Below are 17,302 nucleotides of genomic sequence, written 5' to 3'. Positions count from 1 at the left end.
ATTGAGAAAGATTTCTTATACTCAAAGGGAAGGAACCTTTTGCAATGTGGTCACTAAGAAAACACAGAAGTAGTTAATGACAGATTCCCTCAATGAGGGGCCAGAATTTTCACTGAGCTCTATAGAATGGAGCATGGCAGTATATTGAGGCTTACTATTAACTGTAAGAAATTAAACAAATAGAATCTTTACACCCTAACTACCTATTTCTAAATTCCTCCATATCTCCATTTACTCTCTATTTGGCATACATTGTCAGAAATGGTTGACCAAAGTTTTAACACTTCTACTTATAGACTATGGGCTTATTTTAAACAAAGCTATCATCTTTTCTGAATTTACAAATGAAACGAAACTTCCTATATAACCTAAACATAAATAGTTTTATGAGAAAAAGTATAGTTTGTTCCTACAAAACTGAACTCTTTAATTCTCTGCAGATGACAATTGAATGTCTTAAAATTTAATTATTAGTAATTTATATATTTAATTATTTACTCATTATTTAATTATTTAATTAATTACTTGAAGTTTTGTGGATCCCACAAATTAAGAACTTTGTTTTGCTAGATAATCTATCATGATTCTGGCATGATTTGAAAACTATAAGCCTCTAAGTTACCCATACCGTCTGTCTGACTTAGCTAGAAGTTTGAAGTTTCCATGATAACCTTCCTGCTTTAAATTATTTCGCTACAATGGTTTACAAAATTACATAAATCTATTTACTAATTATATCACTAAGAGGGTGATAAAAATATAGATTAATTAGCAGATTAAGAGTTGCAGAGGGTCATTTTTATTTGCATTTCCCTGATGACTAAGGATGTTGAACATTTCTTTAAGTATTTCTCTGCCATTTGGTATTCCTCTATTGAGAATTATCTGTTTAGCTCTGTACCCCATTTTTAATTGGACTACTTGATTTGTTGCAGTTTAACTTCTTGAGTGTGTGTGTATATATATTAGCCCTCTGTCAGATATAGGTGTGGTGAAGATCCTTTCTCAATCTGTAGGCAGTTGTTTTGCTTTGACGACAGTGTCCTTTGCTTTACAGAAGGTTTTCATTTTCATGATGTTCCATTTATTGATTGTTGCTCTTAGAGCCTGTGCAGTTGGTGTTCTGTTCAGGAAGTTGTCTCCTGTGCCCATAAGTTCTAGGCTGTTTCCCACTTGTACTTCTAACAGGTTTAGTGTGTCTGGTTTTATATTGAGGTCTTTTATTCACTTGAATGTTAGTTTTGTGCAGGGTGGTAAGTATCAATATATTTGCATTTTTCTACATGTAGACATCCAGTTAGACCAGCACCATTTGTTGAAGATGCTATCTTTTTTCTACTGTATGGTTTTGGCATCTTTGTCAAAAATCAGATGTCCATAAGTGTGTGGGTTTATTTCTGGGTCTTCTATTCGGTTCCATTTTGATCCACCATTCTGTTTTTATGCCACACCCATCAGAATGGCTAAAATGAAAAACTCACGTGACAACACGTGCTGAAGAGGATGTGGAGAAAAGAGAACCCTCCTCCACTGCTGGTGGGAATGTAAATTCATACAACCACTTTGGAAATCAGAACCCTCCTCCACTGCTGGTGGGAATGTAAATTCATACAACCACTTTGGAAATCAATCTGGTGCTTTCTCAGACAATTAGGAATAGTGATTCTTCAAGATACAGCTATAGCACTCCTAGGCATATATCCAAATGATGCTCAAGTACACAACAAGGACATCTGCTCAACCATGTTTGTAGCAGCTTTATTTGTAATAGCCAGAAGCTGGAAAGACCTACATGCCCCTCAGTTGAGGAATGGATACAGAAATTGTGGTACGTCTACACAATGGAATATCACTCAGCAATAAAAAAAAACAAGGAAATCATGAAATTTGCAGGTAAATGGTGGGAACTGGAAAAGATCATCCTGAGTGAGGTATCCCAGAAGCAGAAAGACACACAAGGTATATACTTACTCATAAATGGATATTAGACATATAGGTTAAACCTACTAAAAATCTGTACACCTAAAGAAACTTATCAAGAAGGAGGACTCTGGCTAAAATGTTCAATCCCCATTCAGAAAGGCAAAGAGGACGGACATCAGAATAGGTAGAAAACAGATAACATGATAGGTGCCTACCACTGAGGGCCTCTGAAAGGCTCTATCCTGCAGGGTATGGAGGCAGATGCTGAGACTCAGCTAAACTTTGAGCAGAGTGCAGGGAACCTTCCTTATGAAAGAATGGGGAGATAGTAAGACCTGGAGAAGAGAGGAGCTCCACAAGGAGAGCAACAGAATCAAAAAGTCTGGGCACAGGGATCTTTTTTGAGACTGATATTCTAACCAAGGACCATGCATGGAGATAACTTAGAAGCCCAGCACAGATATAGCCCATGGCAGTTCAGTGTCCAAGTCGCCTCCATAGTAATGGGAACAGAGACTTCTCTGATGTGAACTGATTGACCTGCTCTTTGATCACTTCCCCCTGATGGGAAAGCAGCCTTATCCGGCCACAGAGGAAGACAATGCAGTCACTCCTGATGAGCCCTGATAAGACTAGAATCAGAAGGAAGTGGAGGAAGACCTCCCCTATCAGTGGACTGGGGAAGAGGCATGGGTGGAGAAGATGGAGGGATGATGTGTTATGAGAGGAGAGGGGAGGGAGCTACAGGTGGGAAACAAAGTGAATAAACTGTAATTAATAAAAATAATTAAAAAATAAAATAAAAGGAAGAACTGAGAGCATCTTGGAAGAGGGGGCAGAATAATTCTAAGAGTCAGAGGACCAGGAAGTCTGCAAGATTGTGGGCTTATATATATGACAGGGAAGCTACAGATATAAAATTTATATAATATGGCTGCTGGAACAAGACTTTATCAATGACAACACCATTTGATATGCTAACTGGATGGGGAAATATCCCTAGATGAAAAGCTACAAGGAGTTAATGAGTTACCAGAGGGGAAGAATTAGTCTTCCCTAAGTCTGAGCCATCTAATTAGTAAACTGGCAATACCAGTTGCCAGCTCTAAAAACATATTCATATGTGCAATGCAAAATGCATATGGAAAATGAGGTCATGAATTTCAGAAGTGGTGAGGGGTATGGGCAGGGGAAATAATTTGGATATAGTACACATACATGAAACCTAAAAATAAATTTAATTAACAGAAAAAAGAATATGTTCATCTTGAATGAGGCATACCTAGCATTCAGAAGATAATTTCTGTAAGATCAGAAGTCTCTGGCCACTGTGGACCACATGAGACCTTGTCTATAAAGCCAAAATTGGGAGCTTAGGAGATGGCTAAGTTGAGAAAAGTGATTATCATTCAAATATTTGGACCCAAACACATATAGAGCCCAAGTATTTGGCACCAGCATTAAAAAAATTCCCAGTACTTCTGTAGAAAAATGGGAGGTGGAGAATCTTCCATAAGCTTGTGGTAGAGCTAGCTTGGACTGAACAAAAAATAATCAGTAAGATGTTTCAAATAAAGTGGAAGGCGAGGACTAATTGCTGGGGCTGTTCTCTGCACCTTTGATGTACACTGTGGCAAACACTTGCCACAGCATGTGTTGTACACGTGACTGTGTACAACACACACACACAAAAAAACAAATTAATTAATGAAGAAAAGCATGCTTTTTGAGTTTGTGTCGGCAGTATTTGGGATGCTTATTTCCCTTGTCTCCACTTCATCCCACTCTATTTTAACTCAGAACACCCTAGGCTAAGAGTATACTTACATAGCGACTCCATATGAGTGAGTAGGCTGCTTCAAATAATTGTCCCTTAGTCAGCAATTTCCTTTCCTCCCCCCCCCAAAAAAAAAGAAAAAAGAAAAATTATTTTTGTGACCTATAAGATATAAAAACCAAACATTGGTGTTTCTGTGAAGTATCTGTCATCTCTCTATGAAAACTCCGTTCTTCCTCTTAGAAAGTTACTACAATAATCATATCCTCATAAACACTGTTTTATGCCCATTCTTTCAAGAGAAAACAATGTTTTATAGCTTTCTTTACAAGCCATTATGGCTCAATTTTGAAAGCACTGAGTGCTGAATGGCAAGAGAATGTCCTTGGAGAAACTTAGCCAGCAAGTAATATCTATGTTGGATGTGCTTCTTTCTCAGATCATGCTGTGTATCCTTTCTTTCTCTACCTGCACATCAACCTATCTTTTTATGTATGTCAGTTGGTAGCAAATCAGATAAAAATTAATTAACCAAGAAAATAATTTACTGCATTTCTTCTTATAACCTAAAATGAAGATGCTGCCTTCGTGTTTCATAGTTAAGGAATATGTGGCTCTGACTTACAAAATCTCGTATCAGCAAGGGATAGAGCTGTGGTTGAAGCCCAGGTCTAGTCATTAATTTGATTCTTTCTTATTCACTTGGCTACATTATCTCTAGAAGATTTAGTTAGCAGACATCACTGATTTTGATTTTCCAAACAAAAGTACTTGCTTTTTGGTAGAGTCTGGCCATCCTCAAGCTATTTCATTGGAAATCACTCTCATGTAAAAGCTTGCTACAATTAAACCTTCCTTTCTGTCATCTTGCATGGCATAAATTTGCTGTATATATTTTAGAAGCAAATTTATATGAATCAAATGTATGATATCTTATTTCAACTGTTGTTCTCTTTCTCTGTGTATATGTGTGTAATATGTGTGTTTTTCTCTGTATTTGCATGTGTTTGTATGTGTGTGTGTAATGTGTGTGTTTATATGTATGAATTAATTTAGAGGACCTCAGGCCTTCCTCACCTTCCACTTTATTTGAGGGAGTCTCTTGTTCACTACTGTGTATTCCAGGACAGCTGGCATGCAAGCTTCCAGACATCCTCCTGTCTTCACCTCACACCGTCTCATGGGAATGTTGGGTTACAGGCGCACACACGCACACACACACACACACACACACTACCATAGCTGGCTCCATATAGATTCTGGGGATCCAAATTCACGTCTTTACTCTTCTCTGGCAAATGCTTTCTCTACAGTTATCTCTCTTTTACCTTCTCTGGTTTTAATGGGAGAACTACTGTGTAAGACAAGTATCTTTCTCTATGGGAGTAAATATAAGTCAAAGGCTAAATGGAAACTTATTAAGTAAAAGGTGACAAAAGTTATTGTCAAGTTAAGGCTTCTTGTTGACTTTTCAACAAGGCTTCACTTGTTGACAGGTGAGCAAAGAGGAAACATTGTAGACATGAAACATAAAATGGTCACCTAGGGTGTTCATGGCCATGTTAGTTAACAATTTGGTAAAAAAAAAAAAAAAAAAAAAGGAACAAAAACAGAATAACTAGAGCCAAAGCAGTAAACTATCCTTCCCATCCCCATAGCAAAAAATGTTATTGAGTGATTTACAATTGATTCAACAAGTGGGAAAATAAGAGAAAGTAAAAATTTGACATTCATAGAATGTGTTGGTGGGCAACCACTAGTATTAATTAATTTCCCTTTGAACAAACACAATTCTATTTTCCTTGAATAAATCATCTCCTGTCCAAACACTATCCATAAACCTAAGATCTGTTAACACTGTGAGATATTGTGAGGGTAAACCAACCCAGCTGAAAAAAACATTCAGCAATTTCCAAGACTGAATCTTTATATATATATATTATTATTCTCTTTGTCAGTGTAACTAGTTTTTTAGTTGACTATCCATTAAAGACAAAACAAAACATAAGAGGCCATAGCTTCTTCTTAGGTATTTGGGGAAAAGAGTTCCCCTCAACTTGACATTTTGCCTAACCTGTACATCTTGCAAATGCTCTAGAACCTGAGTAATATCAGTGCATCTACACAGCCTTCATCCACAGAGTCAGAGGTCCCCAGAGGAACTGTGCTTTGGAGTTAAGAGTTCAGCATCATAGTCTGAGCAATAGATTTGATGATCTCCCAAAAGTCAGCTCTCACTTGACCTCACACTTGCGCATGAGAGCTGATTCAGAAAGGGTGTCATCCTTGTTTTCACTCACTGTGTGTCTGGCTTTTAATATACGTTCATCTTTCCTTCTATACCTTTCAACTCCCATATTGCTAAACACACTCTGCCTCTTCATGATTTAAAAACATGTACTACTAGATCTACAAAACATGTTCTTTACCTTCCCCACTTCCCCATCCAACTGTCCTGCCCTTGAACAACTCCTGTGCTTTTTTTTTTTTTTTTTTTTTTTTACTCCTGTGCTTTTTACATACTAATCTTTGGTGCTTCTCTCAACATTCTCCCTGGCAATATAAGTCATGGTTTTGTTTTTATTTTCCCTTGGGAGAGTGTCTGGTCTGCATTCATTTTTCTTTGCTACAGCTTATACCCTAGTCTTTCCAAATGCAAGACTGTCGTGGGAGTCAACCACATTGTCCTGTTATTGTTGCATATCATAGCTATGTCCGTTTCAAGAAATCTCTGCTTGTTTCTCTTCTTAGCGCAGAAGCCTGAGAATCTGCAGTATCAGCTATAAGTGCTTTGCTATTTTTGAAAGTGTCTCAGAAATCTTCCTTAAATTTTTCAAATCTCATTTCCTCTTCCTTCCTTAAACATATCTCTAGTTGAGACAAGACAGTCCACGTACACTTCACCAAAAGTGGCCTTATTTTTAGCTTCCCTATCTCTCCTCACCTTAAGGTTTACATAATATTCGAGTTTATCTGAATCCTGTTCATTATGAGTCAATCTCAGCTCATGACCTTTTTTAATGAGGCTTTCTGGTCTCCCTAGACCAAAATTTTGATGAAGTTTAACAACATTGAATTTCAGTCAGTCTCTTTATTAAAAACATTTTATTTAATATCCATACATGTATATAACATTATGATCAAACTCATCACCCCCTCTTATTCATCAAAATAAAAAGGAATGCATTGGAGAGGAGGGGGCAGGCACTAAGGAATGCAGTAAATATCAACAAGTGAAAAAGTCGGCCTATCACATAGGTTAGTGGGTAAGGCATTTGCCCATTAACACCAGTGACCTGAGTTTGACCCCAGGAACCCACAAAAAGAAAGGAAGGACAGAGAACTAGCTCCATAAAGTTGTTCTCTGACATTCACATGTGTGCCATAGCATGCACGCACACACCACCACCACCAACAACAACAAGAACTCTCAAAAATCAAGGAAATGGTTTCTCAGAGTCTATTGACACCTTTACTTTGGGACTTTTGATTTCCAGAAATAGAAGACACAACACCTATGTTGTTTTAAGTCGCCAGATCTGTGCTAATAACACATCCCAGTAGCAATTGAGATATACATACCAGGTTAAAAATAATTAGTGAAGAGAACACAGAGGAAAGCAAAGGTCTCTACTACTAAAGGCAAATCCTGTGAGGCTGACAGGAGAGGACTGAATCTGCAAGTTGAAAGGATAGTTTGATAGAACTTCAATAGCAAGCAAACTTCAGAAAATGTAGAGCAGTTATGAACAAAGGTTTGACAACCTCATCAAAACTATTGTGCGCTCATTCTGTTGTAAAGAAAAAAATCTAGTCTAAACAGGAAGAGAAAAAAGATTAGTGATACACCTCTAACAAAGAAAACCAAATCTATATTGTGCCCAAGGGTTTATAAGCATAATGCCAACTATAAAGGTATTCAGTTAAGGGGAATTATTTGGCACTTCCTATCTGATGGGCTTATATATTCCTAGGTTCCAGGGATTTCCAACCTCTCTTAGCATACATTCTGCTACTAGAGCCTATATCCTGAGTTATCCTGAGTTCATACAGTTCATGTTTGAGCATAAAAGTAGAACTATGGGTAGGGCCAGTACACATTCTGAAGGTTCAGTGAAAGCCTCTTGTTTTTTTTAAAGCCCTTTCAAGCTATTTCAAGGTCCAGTAACACTATGTCATTTCATAATTGTTTATCAAGAATGAAAATTTTTTTAATTTTATTTTTTTTCTTATCAGTTACATTTTATTAACTCTGTATCCCAGCTGTATCCCACTCCCTCATTCCCTCCCAATCCCACCCTCCCTCCCTCATCTCCACCGTGCCCCTTTCCAAGTCCACAGATTAGGGGGCCTCCTCCTCATTCATCTGATCCTGTTTTATCAGGTATCTCCAGGACTGGCTGCAAAGTCCTCCTCTGTGGCCTAACAGGACTGCTCCTCCCTTGGGGGGGGGGTGGGGAGGTCAAAGAGCCAGCCATTGAGTTCCTGTTAGAAATAGTCCTTGTTCCCCTTACTATGGGAAACCAATTGATTACTGAGCTACCACGGGCTACATCCGAGCAGAGGTTCTAGGTTATATCCATACATGGTCCTTGGTTGAATGTCAGTCTCAGAAAAGACCCTGTGTCCAGATATATTTGGTCCTTGTGGAGCACCTATCCTTTCCCCATCATACTAACTCCCCTTCTTTCATATGATTCCCTGTACTCTGCAGAAGCTTTTTGTATCTGCTTTGAAAATACTGCTAGTTAGAATCTTTCAGATGTGCTCAGTAGACTCCTGTCATACATTCAATGCAGATCCCATCTGTCTTTCTAAATGAGGATTGATCATCTTACCCCATGTCCGCTCTCTTGATTATCTTTTTTAGGTGTATAGATTTCATTATGTTTATTATATCTTATAGGTCTATATAAGTGAGTATATATCATGTTTATCTTTCTCCTCCTGGGATATTCCACTCAGAATGATCTTTTCTAGATCCCACCATTTGCCTGCAAATTTCATGATTTCCGCTTTTTCGATTGGTGAGTAGTATTCCATTGTGTAAAAATACCACAATTTCTGTACCCATTCCTCCGTTGATGGACATCTGGGTTGTTTTCAGGTTCTGGCTATTACAAATAAAGCTGCTATAAACATGGTTGAGCAAGTATCCCTTTTGTGTACTTCAGCAAGGTTTGGGTATATACCTAGGAGTGGTATAGCTGGGTCTTGAGGAAGCACTATTCTTAATTGTCTGAGAAAGCTCCAGATATATTTCCAAAGTGGTTGTACCAGTTTATATTCCCACCAGCAATGGAGGAGGGTTCCCCTTTCTCCACTACCTCTCCAGCATGTGTTGTCACTTGAGTTTTCCATCTTGGCCATTCTGATGTGTGTAAGGTGAAATCTCAGGGTCGTTTTGATTTGCATTTCCCTAATGGCTAATGAGGTTGAGCATTTTTTTAAGTGTTTTTCTGCCATTCGATATTCTTCTGTCGAGAATTCTCTGTTTAGCTCTGTTCCCCATTTTTTAATTGGATTACTTGGCTTGCTGCTTTTCAGCTTTAGTTCTTTGTATATACTGGATATCAGTCCTCTGTTAGATAAAGGGTTAGTGAAGATTCTTTCCCAGTCTGTACGCAGTCATTTTGTTTTGATGACTGTGTCCTTTGCTTTACAGAAGATTTCAGTTTCATGAGGTCCCATTTATTGACTGTTGCTTTTAGAGCCTGTGTTCTGTTCAGAAAGTTGTCTCCTGCACCAATGAGTTCAAGGGTATTCCCCACTTTTTCTTCTAACGGATTTAGTGTGTCCGGTTTTATGTTGAGGTCTTCAATTCACTTGGACTTTAGTTTTGTGCAGGGTGATAAATATGGATCTATTTTCATTTTTCTGCATGTAGACATCCAGTTGGACCAGCACCATTTGTTGAAGATGCTGTCTATTTTCCATTGAATGGTTTTGGCTTCTTTGTCAAAAATTGAGTATTCATAGGTATTTGGGTTATTTCTGGGTCTTCTATTCGGTTCCATTGACCCTCCTTTCTGTTTTTATGCCAATACCATGCAGTTTTTATTACTATTGCTCTGTAGTACAACTTGAGATCGGGGATGGAGATACCTCCAGATGATCTGTTGTTGTACAGGATTGTTTTGGAGATTCTGGGTTTTTTGTTTCTCCATATGAAGCTGAGAATCTTCTTTTCAAGGTCTGTAAAGAATTGAGTTGGTATTTTGATGGGAATTGCATTGAATCTGTAGATTGCTTTTGGCAGGATGGCCATTTTCACAATGTTAATCCTCCCAATCCATGAGCAAGGGAGATCTTTCCATCTTCTGATATTTTCTTCAATTTCTTTCTTCAGAGACGTGAAGTTTTTCTCAAACAGGTCTTTCACTTGCTTGGTTAGTGTCACCCCAAGGTACGTTATATTATTAGTGGCTATTGTGAAGGGTGTTGTTTCCCTAATTTCTTTCTCGGCCCTTTTGTCTTTGGTATACAGGAGGGCTTTTGATTTTTTGTATCCAGCCACTTTGCTGAAGGTGTTTATCAGCTGGAGGTGTTCTCTGGTTGAATTTTTGGGGTCGTTCATATATACTATCATATCATCTGCAAATAGTGACACTTTGACCTCTTCCTTTCCGATTTGTATCCCCTTGATCTCCTTTAGTTGTCTTAGTGCTCTGGCTAGGACTTCAAGTACTATGTTGAAGAGGTATAGAGAGAGAGGGCAGCCTTGTCTTGTCCCTGATTTCAGTGGGATTGATTTAAGTTTCTCTCCATTGAGTTTGATGTTGGCTATAGGCTTGCTGTGTATTGCATTTTGTGCCTTCCTTTTCATTGAATTCTAGGAAGTCTTTAATTTCTTTATTCATTTCTTCCTTAACCCAGCTGTCATTGAGTAACAAGTTGTTCAGTTTCCATGTGCGTGTAGGCTGTTTGTTATTTCTGTTGTTGTTGCGGTCCAGCTTTAGTCCTTGGTGGTCAGATAGAATAAAGGGATTATTTCATTCTTTTTGTATCTGTTGAGGTTTGCTTTATGACCAACTATATGGTCTATTTTGGAGAACGTTCCATGTGGTGCTGAAAAAAAGGTATACTCTTTTGAGTTTGGATGAAAAGATCTGTAGACATCTATTAGGTCCATTTGATTTAGGGACTCTGTAAGTGTTTTTATTTCCCTATTTGTTTTCTGTCTAGTTGATCTTTCCCTTGGTGAGAGTGGAGTGTTGAAGTCTCCCACTATTGAGGTATTAGGATCAATGTGTGATTTAAGCTTTAATATTGTTTCATTTACTAATGTAGGTGCTCTTGTATTTGGGGCATAGATATTCAAAATTGTGATGTCCTCTTGGTGGATTTTTCCTTTGATGAGAATATAGTGGCCCTCCTTATCTTTTTTTATTAACTTGGGTTGAAAGTCTATTTTATTAGATATTAGGATGGCTACTCCAGCTTGTTTTTTGGAAAAATTTGCTTGAAAAACATTTTTCCAGCCCTTTACTCTGAGGTAGTGTTTATCTTTGTTGCAGGTGTGTTTCTTGGATGCAACAGAATGTTGGATCCTATTTCCGCAACCATTCTGGTAGTCTGTGTCTTTTTATTGGGGAGTTGAGTCCATTGATGTTGATAGAAACTAGTGACCAACAATTGTTACTTACTTTTGATGTGGGGTTGGTGTTGTCACTGAGTTTCATTGCTTGTATTCTTTTGTTTTGTTTTGTTTTGTTTAGTTACCTATTTCCTCTGTTTCCTTAGATGTAGTTGCTTTGTTTGGTTTGGAGTTTCCCTTCTAGTAACTTCTGTAGAACTGGGTTACTATGTAAATATTGTTTAAATTTGGTTTTGTTATGGAATATTTTGAATTTTCCGTCTATGTTGATTGAAAGTTTTGCTGGTTATAGTAGTCTGGGTTGGAATCTGTGGTCCCTTAAGGAGTGTATGATTTCTGTCCAGGCCCTTCTGGCTTTCATAGTTTCTGTTGAGAAATCTGGTGTGATTTTGATAGATCTACCTTCATATGTAACTTGGCCTTTTTCCCTTGCTGCTTTTAGAATTTTTTCTTTATTCTGTAGGTTCAGTGTTTTGACTATGATGTGACTTGAAGAATTTTTTTTCTGGTCTAGTCTTCTTGGTGTTCTGTAGGCCTCTTGTATGTTTATGGCCATCTCCTTCTTTAAGTTGGGAAAGTTTTCTTCTATAATTTTCTTGAAAATATTTTCCGGACCTTTGAGCCCGATGTCTTCTTTTTCTTCTATTCCTATTATTCTTAGATTTTGTCTTTTTACGGTGTCTTTGATTTTTTGGATGTTTTATGTTTGGAACTTTTCTGATTTTATTTTTTGTTTGAGAGATGTGTCAATTTCCACAAGTGTATCTTCGGCTCCTGAGATTCTCTCTTCCATCTCTTGTATTCTGTTGGTGATGCTTACCTTTGTAGTTCCTGATCTTTTCTCTATGTTCTCCAGCTCCATGTTTTTCTCTATTTGTGTTTTCTTTATTGATTCTAATTCTGTTTTCATATCTTGCACCATTTCCTTCATCTGTTTGAATGTGGAGTCCTGCTTTTCAATGACAGCTTCTATTTTTTTGTCCGTTTCCTCTCTATGTATCACTAATTGTGCCTCTACTTCTTCGGCTATAATTGCTTGAATTTCTATGAGAACTTTGTTTATTTCTTCTTTATTTGCCTTCATTTGTGTGGACATTTCTTTGAGAGCTTTGTTCACTTCTTCGTTTGCCTCAATTTTCGTGGTCATTTCTCTGAGAGCTCTATTTGTTTCCTCTTTGTTCGTCTCAATTTCTTTGGCTAGTTCTCTGAGGGCTTTGTTCATTTCATCTCTATGGGCCTCTAATAGCTGGAGGTACATAGTTTTGATTTCGTTTTCTTGTATATCTAGTAAATTGAAGTGTCCATTGTTTTGTGGGGTTGCTGGTGAGGTCATTATTTCCTGATTTTTGTTGGGTGTGTTCTTACGTCTGCCTCTAGCCATCTGGTTATTTACAATCCTCACTGTTTTTTTTCTCGAGTTTGTAGTTTGGGCTATAATCATTTCTTTCTGTTTTCTGGACTGTTTTTTCAGGAAGATGAGAGAGGTTCACTGCTTTGGGAGTGTGCGTTATGGTTTCAGTTTTGCCTAAGTAAAGAATGTGACGCTGGCGCTATTCACATGTGCTTTTAGCGGGCGCAGTGTGCATGTGCGGATTCTTTGACTATTGCAGTGGCCTGCAGGCCACTATTATGCAGTTCTGTCTGAGATCCAGGGATTGTTTGCCTGGATTACACTGGTGGACCCACAAGGCAGAGGCTTCAACGTTGGGGTTGCTATCTCAAGAATCCCTATGATGCCCACACTAGGTGTGTGGGTGGCAGGGATCTCGTCTGGTTGCTTCTGTGGAGAGGCCCTGGGTCTGGGGCAATCTCTCCCTAGAAGGCTCACTCACTCTCTTGCAGGACCAGTTGGAATGCACAGGGGTTCCCCTTGCTCACTACTCTCTGATTTGTTCCTGCTGTGGAGAATTCGTGGGTAGGCTAACAGTCAGCTCTGTGACATTGTGGCCGCAGGACTCAGTGTCCATCTTTCCTGTGTGCTCTCTCTCTGTCCTTTCCCTCTGCCAGGAGGGGTTATGTTGACTGGTCCCTGGGTAGTGCAGGAAAGAGTTAGGTTGAGTGTTCTCAATCCCAGATCCTAGGCCCAGATCTCTCTGCCAGAAGCAGCCTGGCGGTAGAACCTATGTTTGCTGATCCCAAGAGAGTTCCAGGTATGGTTGAGTGTCCTCAGATCCAGTGTTTGGGTTTTTCTGCCAGACGCCTCTGGGTGAGCTGGAGAGAGGGTGCTGTGTCCTGTGGCAGGCTGCCTCTCTGTCCTTCCCCTCTGCTAGGGCAAGCTTATGGAGGTACTCTCAGGGGTGTGTCAGAAGGGGTTGGGACTTTTCAGTCCCGATCCTGAGCCAGGGTTTCTCTGCCAGGGGTCGGGGGGCTGCTGGTGTTGGGACTTGGTGCTAGACCTTATTGCGCTGGACCTGGGAGAGTCTCAGGACATGTTGAATGACCACAGTCCCAGATCCCGAGCTGAAGTTTGTTTGCTAGGAGCAGCCGGCAGCACTGGGGTCCGGGTGCTGTGAAGCCTCTGTATGCCTCTCTATCCCTCTGCTCCGCTGTGGCAGGGTTATGGCGTGAAGTTCTGGTTCTCCGGGGAATGCCCAAAAGGATTGGGTTCTCTCAGCCCCTATCTCAGGTTTTGTCAGGGTTTTTTTTTGTTTGTTTTTTTTTTTTTTTTTTTGGTGGGAGCTGCAGCTCTAGCTGGGGCTGGGGCTGGGTACAGACAGTGTGGTCTGTGGCAGATTCTGCTGGATGCCTCCTTCCTCCTCCGAAGAGGGAGTAGGGTTTTGGGTACTGGGAAGTGCCTGGGGATCACCTCTCAGGGTGTCTCCTCCCGAAGGAGTCTGCCATGACCTGATTCTAGGAGGAATCAGATCATGGTTAGTCTCTTTCTTCTTGGAAGTCTAGATAACTCTGTTCTGGGTTGATCAGCCCCCTCACTCACCAATTTCCGTTTTGCGGGTCCTCTCCCCTTCAGCTAAGCTGCACACTAGCCGCTGCCATCTTTGAAATCTCAAGAATGAAATTTATTTGCTTACACCATGAAGAACTTTACTTAGAAATGTGTATGAATGTTTCTACTTCTTGGAGTTTAGGTTTAATATATTCAACGTTGTCTGTTAGACTTAGCTGGAGAGAATAAACTGTTCACACTAATTGTATATATATATTTATGTGTGTTAATTACGCCAACTGTCATCATCATTAATAGTAGAAAAATTCATTTTTACGACATTTTTCTCATTATTTATTTTGCAGTTTTTCAAAAGGTTTAAAGTAAGTCAGCCCCAAAACTGGTTGGCCTGCTCTTTGATCACCTCCCCCTGAGGGGGGAGCAGCCTTACCCGGCCACAGAAGATGACAATGCAGCCAGTCCTGCTGAGATCTGATAAACTAAGATCAGAAGGAAGGAGAGGGAGACCTCCCCTGTCAGTGGACTTGGGGAGCTTCATGCGTGAAGAAGGGGGAGGAAAGGTGGGATTAGGAGGGAAGGAGGAGGGGGTATATTGGGGGATACAAAGTGAATAAAGTGTAACTAATAAAAGTTAAAAAAATAAAAGTAAAATAAATAAATAAATACATTTTGAGCAAATTAAAAAAAAAAGTAAGTCAGCCCACATCTAAGTAAACAATTCTCAGTAATACAATTACATTTCCAAGGGTCCACCATTAAAAACTCTTTAAAAAAATTACATACCAATAATTTTAACATTAATAATTTTAACCTATAATTCTCAATTACACTGCATAGAAATCTTGGAAATATTATGTGTAGTCTCCTAGTACTCCTCTTAGCCACTAATAATTATGGGGTACACCTAATGCCATGTAGGAGACATTTTACATATATAGACATTTGTGGTAGTTGCATGACTTTTTCTGGAGATACAGATGATAAGCCAAAGATACAATTCTACCCTACTCTTGCTTAACAAACTCCTGCTTAATGAGTGTATTTGGTTGACTTACAAAAGATCATGGATGGTCAAGAAGCCTGTGTGACTCAAAGACACCTGTAGCACAGCAATCCTAGCTCATAAATGCTAAATGCCTAGAGCAAGATCTATGCAAAGCCTTCAAGCAGCTCCATCACAGGCTCTCTTCCTCACCAACCACTGATCACTCCTTTTAGAATCTTGAGAAGAAACTTTGAAAAACCTCATGTTTGGTGAAGGTCTTGAATTTTCTATGTATTAGCTTCTTGAGTCTCGTGAGCCCTTTTCGCTCCCAGAAGGGAATGTTATCACTCTGTTATCTAGTACAATGGTTTTTTTTTTTTTTTTTGTATTCTTTACCCCAACTTTTACACAGTCCCAAGTTTTCTTCAAGTTTTAATAGTTTCTTTCAAGGCTGACTTATGACTTGCCCATGTAATTTTCTCCAACAAACAGGATAATAGAGAACTGGATGCAAGCAGAAGCTGAAAATAAAAGCTTGTGTATTTATCTCCTAGCTCTTGGACCTCCACCACTGCCACTAAACAAGCTCAGGTTAACCTTTTGGAGAAACACTGAACACGTGTGGGGTTTTAGTCTAGCTCCTGTTTGGATGGTTGAAGAAACCAGAGTTCTGAGTTCTGACTGAAATCAGCTAATTCTAGACTGCAAGTGCTGACAAATGGCTATTGCTTAAAAGACTAATTTTTAAGGTAGGTAATTATTTGCTGATAGGTAATTAGTATTGCTTTGGTGATATTATTCTTATTTGACTTATGAGCTAACTGAGTTTTAGAAACATTGATAAAGTTGCTATAAATCTTGCTGATTAGCCTATAAAACCCTGAATTTACCCATATGTTATAAAACAAATTTGTCAAGTAAAACAGTTGAACATATAAATTAATGTGTTAGTTTGATTTATCATATATACATATATATGTGTGTTCAGTCACACCTCAATAATGTTTTGTTGTTGTTTTCCTAAGGACACATTAAAAATAAGTTATACTTTTTATTTTCTAGCTATTTTTTCCTGGTTATCTGATGTTGGGAACCATAATATCTAATACATAAATATTATCAATTGGCAAGTATTTCACATACATATTTAATCAATTGGCAAGTGTTTGGCATGGGACAGTTGGAATACTCTAAGTTGCCTGCTTTTAGCCTTGCTAGGCCACAAAGGAGGACATTGCAGCAAGCCCTGAAGATAACTGATATGTTAGGGTCAAAGGGGAGGAGGACCTCCCAAGCAGTGGACTTGGAAGGGGGCAGGGAGGAGATGAGGGACGGAAGGTGGGGTTGGGAGGGAAAGAGGGACAGGACTATGGCTGGGATACAAAGTGAATGACCTGTGATTAATATAAAAATATATTTAAAAATAAAGTTTTTAAATTAAATATCATAAAAAATAAATTGCCTGCTTTTCTTTTGTCAGGCTAATTTAAAAGTGATAGTGGTGGTTATTATGGTGGAGCTGGCATCGCCATGGGTGCATACACATATATATGTAATTTATGTATGCATGTGTGGTATATGTATATGTGTGTGTTTTAGTTATCAAGGACATTTGTTTTAATAATTTATTTAAACATACAATTATTTAACTGAATGCATAAATATACACAGAACATTTATATTTGGCATTAAATCTGATATTTTGAAAATTCCTAAGGGTGAAAACCAGGAGCTTCATTCATGCTTTAGGATGCTTATAGACCTTGCTATTTAAAGAAATAATACTATCCACTTGCTCTTCTTATTATAATGATCTTTAAAAATTCCCACAGTAACTATGGTACCTAGGGTTGGGCCCATATTTCTACGTCTTAAATAAGGAATGATGAGGTCAGCACTTCCACTTAAGAATCACTGTTGGGATTTTCATAATATCAGATTTAACATCAAACATACTGTTTGTGGGTATTTGTATATTCATTTAAGTATGATTTAACAAATCCTTATAACAAATATCTCTGGCACCAATTATAATAATAGCATGTTTTCATCTAACACTGACACTCCTCTGTTCATTATAACTCTTTCCATCCACTCAGAATTAACTTCTGTCAC

The sequence above is a fragment of the Psammomys obesus genome, unplaced genomic scaffold (assembly GCF_907164565.1).
Source record: "Psammomys obesus unplaced genomic scaffold, mPsaObe1.curated_primary_1811, whole genome shotgun sequence".
In the NCBI taxonomy this organism is placed as follows: Eukaryota; Metazoa; Chordata; class Mammalia; order Rodentia; family Muridae; genus Psammomys; species Psammomys obesus.
Note: the sequence above shows the minus strand (reverse complement) of the source record.